Raw genomic sequence first — 7421 nt, 5'->3', positions numbered from 1 at the left:
AATCTTTCTTTTGTGAATAAAATAAAGCAATACGCGATAATTTTTTACCATAAATATATTTTTTACCTCTAAAAACTCAATTAAAAATTTTTATTTTCTTTATCTATAGTATAATTATGTAATTCTATAATAGTTTCTAAATGTTATACAATGTAATGATTAAAGGTAAACATTAATTTAAACATTTTACAATAAGATTTCTTTTATCTACACTTATTTAGTTAAATATGACATGGAAATTGCAGATAATTCTCTTCGTTACAAAGGAACGTTAGACAATCAGGGAAAAAAAAAGTTGATGTATTATGCTATTTTTGCGTATGGATGTCCAATTGTATTTGCTACTTGCGTCGTCGTTGTGGATTTTATTTCTGAGTATATACCAAATATTTTGAGACCAGAATTCAAAATGGGATCTTGCTGGTTCTCTCAAGAACGTACGTTACAGATAACTTTATTAATGCTTCGCATTTTAAAAGTATGTAACAGTATATGGGATATCATATTTACAGATTTGGAAGCACTTACATTGTATTATTACTGGATCATAACTGTCTGTACTATTAGTAGCATTTGCTTATGATTCTCTACTGCACGGAACATCAAACGCTACGAAAAAGATGCAAACTTCAGTCTAACAGATTCGGAAAGCAAGCAGTATAATAACAATAAAAAATGGTGTGTATTCTCACATTTTTGCATCACTCTGTGATAAACTTTTATTGTGTTAGTGAGATTTATGCAGATATATTTTTGTCAATATCTTTGCGGACAATATCACGTACTCGCTTAATTCGCATTCCAGATGAAAGAGAGATATGATTTTTGAAAGCCATACATTTTAACTCTGCTTCTTGATTTTTTTTTATTTTTTTTCCTTTTATTGTGTAATAACATAATCTACAAAAGAGGAAAAACATCTATTTCTTTAACTTGCATTTGGTCTTTTCAAAAAAGTCTGTAATTCTCGAAATGTCATAGAGAGTGAAAATAAACGAATATATATTTATTACATAAAAAAATTACATTTTCGAACTATTTCTTTAAATAATTTTTTCTCATTTCCACCTTTATAAGAATTGTAATTTGTTCCATCATTTTTCAATTTAATAATTTGATAGATAGAATTTGTTATTTTTATACAAAGCTAACTGAATATTAATATATATTTGTTTGCAGGTTTAAACTATATATAAAGTTATTTATCGTAATCTTTATCCTTTCGGGTATTGGATGGTCTATATCTTCGATTAATCTGTTCTTTTTTACAACACGTGATTATGGTTATTACATTCTTATTGTTTCTGTTTTGTTATGTGTATTAAAGAGTATATTCGTCTTTATCATATTTGTATGCAAGAAGAAAATCAAGTTGATGTTACTGAAACGATTCGGGTTCGAAACGAATGTATCGACTTGAATATCACTTTTGAAAAATCTATGTAGGAAAAGTCGAGCTTTTGCTGAAAAGATAATTATCACACGAAAGATTCGTCTAATGGGATTGAATTCTAATGTTGTCAATGTGTAAAGAAAAGTGTTTTATCACAGATCAAAAATCAAATTTGCTGGTACACTGTCAAGACTTCTTTGGAATTGTATCTCAATTGATGGCTCATGCACAATTATTTAATTGTAGCGCTAAATTGATTTTTGCTATAACCAACATTGCGTTCGGCTGTGTCAGTCTACATATTTATATTTGTATTATATTGAGAGCCTAATATAATTTGTAATTGTTATTAAATTTTAAGCGGGAAAACTACGAGAAATGTTCTTAGTCTCTTCTTTTAGTTTTTATAAGTATAGTTATTACTTACAAGGGGAACACCAGACATGGTTTCCTCCGATTTGGTTGAAACTGAAATATGTTGTCCTATCTTCACACTGATTCTTGGTAAAATAATACGACCCAACTCTCAAGCATTCGTAAAAAACAAAAAATGTAACCCTGCTAATCTTACGTAAAAATGGGCCTAAACAAACCTTTTTTTTATAAAAAGACAAAAAAGTGCGCCAAATTCAACTGCATGTAAAAATGTGTAATAGATAAAACAATATGTTTCAAAGTACTGTAAACTTATGTTGTACAATTAATATATCTAATAAAATAATGATATCAAATAGTTGCGCCAAACAAAAATATACGTACCAAAAAATTGAAAGTCAAAATCTTATGCAAAAATGAAAAGTTAATACAAAATAAAAAATAAAAAATTTCAGTTGAAATAACTTAACGCTACTTTTCAAAATTCCTACAATGTATCTGTAATATATATTAAAGTAATATATATTAAAGTAACAAGTAATTAATAAACTGTAATTAAACTATAATATATAATAAAATTCTTTTTAAATTGCTTGCATCAAGCGTGATTTTATACTAGCTTTTTATATACGATGATTCGACGATAATAGAACTTGTTTTCCTTGTCGAAGCAGAATATGTGTATGTATTTCTATGAGAAGAAAATTTGCGTCTTATCATTAAACATAGGAAGTATATTTTTAATGTAACATTTTCAGCAATTATGAAGCGTAATAATTATACTTTGCACACAATTATAAGAAAACGTTTGCAAACAAAAGAAAATTGTAGAAAAATTTGGGCATCGATCTCATAAGATGATCGTTATCTCATTGTCAGAATCTCATTCGTTTGTAGCAGTATCAATTAATAATTTAATAGTTGTAACACTTAACACCGAAAAAACAAATTAAAAGAAAGAACAGAAATCAAAAATTTTGAAATCACATTAATCATTCTATAATATATTCTTATTTTGTGTTTAAATATTGTCCTTTTTTAAATTCTCATATTATATTTTTATAATACAATTAGATTTAAAATAATGTCTAATATATTCGCACAACGTTAATTGGGTCAGCCAATCAGCATCGCGGAAAAGCGACAATGTCAATACATGCTTTTTTTAGAAGGGCGGATTCTCTACTGGATTGATCAAACTAACGTCAGAAGTTTCAGCATACTTTCTTTGTTTTCTTGTATAATTAAAAGTTATAAGTGTATAATTTTATAACAGTAGACAAAACTGTGTGTGTGTGTGTTTCTCCGCAAAATTATCCACAACTCGTCATGCTCGGTAGTTTCATTTCCTCTCTCGTACAGACACGTACTACTTATGCAATATTCTCTTCTTTCAAGGAAGAAGCGTCAAAGCCGAATACAGTGATACATTATATGTATTTTACTAAATTTAATGTAATCATTAAAAATTAACCGCGTAATTGTCTACATTAACACATTGTTAAAATAAAATCAGATCTTCATTTCTAAATTTTGTAGAGGAAGACAAAAAGGAAAAGATAATTTAATTTCATTATATGTGTATATTACACACATATCTTTCAATCAATTAATACAAAAGCTAATATTGGCACAAAAATAATATTGATTCTTTTAATTATTGAAAACAAAAATTTATATGAGAAATAATAAATGTACCAACAGGTTTGATTGATTTAACTATCTAATTTCTCTAGTGTATATCCTTTTTGTGAAATAATGTTTGTAAAAAATTTCTCGTTTCTGTGTTGTGGGCTTTTTCTTCTCATCATTTCATCTATTATATAAATCTATTAATTAATCATTATTCAACGCATAAAAATTCAATGTTTAGATCTTTAGCAGAAAATACGAACAAAGAAATAAAATTTTCTACAAGAATCTTTTGCAATCAAATATCTACGCTTTCATTAGATTCGCGCGAGACTCTATACCTCATACATCTATCACGTTGCGCGGCTCGCGCGAATCTGATTCGCGTGCGAGGTATCGCGAGTGAGAAACCGAGATCACGTGACCAGTGGTCCCTCTGATCATGTGACCACTAGTCATGTGATCATCGGTCCCACGCTCGACTATTACCCCGTACGAGAATCAGTGTTGCGCGAGCCGCGCAACATGATAGATGTATGGGGTGTATTAATCTGATGGAAAGGATAAAAAGAGAATTGCTTTCGTCGGGTCCAATTCATTATTGACTGTTTAAATTTTAAGTTTTTCAAAAAATATAAATTTAAAATTACAAAACAAACATACTAAAAAAATACAAAAATGAGTATACATATTTACTCATATACATATATATGTGACATTTGAAAAAATTTTATTTTATGTTAAAAAAGTTAATAAATTGGAAACTTGCACAATGCTTCCTTACCATTTTATTTCGCTCATTAGCTTCACACAGTTCTCTATGAGAAAGCCAAAATTGGAAAACCAGCTTGTTCGCATTAAGAAAGCTTAATGAACGAAATAGAGTGGTGAGAAAACAATGTGCACGTTTTTAATTTACTATTAATTCTTTTTAAAAATTTAAAAATTTGTTTCTTAACTGTTGTACATATTTGTCATATTGTTTGACTATAAGAGGATTTAGATATATAATTAAAATTTAGAACGCACAGTAAAACAATCGAATTGCATGATCAATGAATAATTTCTGTTGCAAAAATCTATAATAGATTTATATCGCTTATGTAATATATAATATATATAAAATATAAAATAAATATATAAAATAAAAATAATAAATATATAAATGCTATAAAAATTTTTTAAAAATTTATATTTTTAGTAATGCTTATTGATAAGCTTATTATAACAGTAGACATATTTGCTATTCTATTAATTAGAGATATATGTATATTTGTAAAAAAAAATATAATTTCTTTTTTATATAAGACTGCTGTTAAATATCACATAAGACAAAAGCTAATAATTTTTATCAGAAACTCGTTAATTTGTGTACTTATTTTAAATATTATTTATGTCATTAACATTGAAATATTATTATGAATTGGATGCTACAGTATCTACTTTATATAACAATATATATTCAGCATTTTATTTCCTTCCCAGACAGCACCCAATATTTATGGAAATATTCATATATATATATATATATATATATATATATATAGCTTTTTATAAAAATATTTAAAATAGTTATATAATATTTCAAAATAATATATAAATAAATATATATATATATATATATATTTATAAATTTAACGTATAAGACGGGCAACAAGAGCCAAATCGCGGATGACAATGCGTTATCCTAACGAAACTAAATAATTTTTTCGTTAGAATTAAATACCGGTGCACAAGGCACCAAATTTTACTTGGACACGGCCAAGATTTTAAATATGAGATTATTTCATATTTAAAATCTTGGCCGTGTCCAAGTAAAATTTGGTGCCTTGTGCACCGGTATTTAATTCTAACGAAAAAATTATTTAGTTTCGTTAGGATAACGCATTGTCATCCGCGATTTGGCTCTTGTTGCCCGTCTTATACGTTAAATTTATATTTATATTACAGAGCCTTGTTAAAACTCTTATATTGATACACGCTGGCTTAAAAAATGCGTTTGTTTACCAACATTAATATATATAACAGAGAAAAGTATAGAATCGAAAGGATCTGAATAGCTCAGCTGGAAGAGCAGTCGCCCGGCAAGCGAAAGGTCTCGGGTTCGCTTCCCGATTCAGCGATTTTCGGATCTATATTTTTCTCTTGCATTCATTTATTTATTTTCCGTAGGGGGGTTAAAAGGGGTATTGAAATTAAAATCTCAAATATGAGATTATTTCATATTTAAAATCTTGGCCGTGTCCAAGTAAAATTTGGTGCCTTGTGCACCGGTATTTAATTCTAACGAAAAAATTATTTAGTTTCGTTAGGATAACGCATTGTCATCCGCGATTTGGCTCTTGTTGCCCGTCTTATACGTTAAATTTATATTTATATTACAGAGCCTTGTTAAAACTCTTATATATATATTTATATATTATTTTGAAATATTATATAACTATTTTAAATATTTTTATAAAAATATTTATTTTACACATTTTTAAAATATAGATTAAATTTTTCATTTATTATTTATGGTAAGTAAAAATAAATATTTATAGTAATTATTTTGTAAATATTTCTTAACTCTAATATCGTTAATTCTTTCATTTATTTTCATTTATCTTTGATTTATTTTATCATGAATACATTCATTTATCACTTAATTTTATTTTGAATAACTCAGTCAAACTGATAACCCTTGCGATGATAGTCTCTCGATGTTAAGAATATAATGCAAATATATAAATAATTCAATTTAATATTCCATGTACATTTACATTTTCATATATGTTATAACATTGCACTTAAAATATTTCGACAACAAATAAGCATGTGGTAATCAACCTTGGAGTCGTCAATAAAAGCGCGTAATTATTGTCAGTCGAGCTTTCACACTCGAGCAATAAAGACACGCATAAATTAAACGCTTTGCATACTGTGAAATACTTTTTCTACGACTGCGTTTGATGTAAGAAAACTATTTTATATAATAAAATTATTAACAAATTATTAATTAAGAGTTTAACAAGGCTCTGTAATATAAATATAAATTTAAAGATATAAGACAGGCAGTAAGAGCCAACTCGCGGATGACAGTGCGTTATCCTAACGAAACTAAATTTTTCATTAGGATTAAGTATCTGTGCACAAGGCACCAAATTTTATTTGGTCACGGCCAAGATTTAAAATATGAAATAATCTCATATTTGAGATTTAATTTCAATAACCCTTTCACCCCCCTACGGAAATAAGTAAATGCAAGAGAAAAATATAGATCCGAAAGTCGCTGAATCGGGAATCGATCGGAAAATTATTAATTTGTACAATTAAAGTGTAATTAGATACGCCTATCGCGATGCTAAATATCGAAACACATTTGTCGTGTATACTCATTAATATATAATTATATGAATATTAATCCATACTTAGAAATTTTAAGGTAATTTAATATTCCATGTAAAATTATGTATATTCATATACGTTATAATATATACTTAAATTATGCAGCCATAAATATTTCATTTATATATTTAGCTAATATATCATCTGCAAATTAATGTGGCACCACGAACATGCCAGCGCAATCATATGTATTTTTATAAATATTATACTAATTTATTTCTTTACATAGATTTGTTAATATTAAATTTTAATTGAAAAACAAATTTTATTGTTTAGATAAAAAAATTTTTTGTAATATTATTCGTTAAACATACAGTATTTCTTCCCAGCTATTTTAACAAGTAATATGTATATAAAAAATTTATATCACGCAGATTTTGTTATTCCTGTTGACACAATGTCTCTACACCTTCCACGAGAAGTTTCGCATATCTTTGGAGAAGCAGTCCAGAAATGCGCGAGTTTATTTTCAGTGTAAATCCTACGTGTTGCGGGGCAGCGTCCGATCAGCTTAAAAAAGGCACCTCTATGCCTCTGTTGCGCGTAGGATTTTTAAGAACACACGGAGAAAAGCTTTTCGGAGTTGTGTATCGAGTGTCACGCGGGTTTTGGGAATTTTGTCAAAGCTCGCTCA

General features: G+C 27.7%; 1 long non-coding RNA gene across 2 annotated transcripts; it reads left to right on the top strand.

The window, feature by feature from the left end:
* Positions 1-255: 255 nt before the first annotated feature.
* Positions 256-1451, top strand: LOC146724682 (uncharacterized). Of its 2 annotated transcripts, none has more exons than XR_014926539.1 (3): positions 256-437; positions 513-678; positions 1180-1451. It is a non-coding gene; the product is annotated as an uncharacterized LOC146724682 (long non-coding RNA). The 2 variants fall into 2 exon arrangements; XR_014926538.1 differs by lacking the exon at positions 1180-1451 and adding an exon at positions 806-852.
* The last annotated feature ends 5970 nt before the right edge of the window (positions 1452-7421 follow it).

This window comes from Nylanderia fulva, unplaced genomic scaffold (genome assembly GCF_048542155.1).
Source record: "Nylanderia fulva isolate GAGA-0341 unplaced genomic scaffold, ASM4854215v1 Scaffold12, whole genome shotgun sequence".
NCBI lineage: Eukaryota > Metazoa > Arthropoda > Insecta > Hymenoptera > Formicidae > Nylanderia > Nylanderia fulva.
Note: the sequence above shows the minus strand (reverse complement) of the source record. Positions and strands in the feature narration are given on the sequence as shown.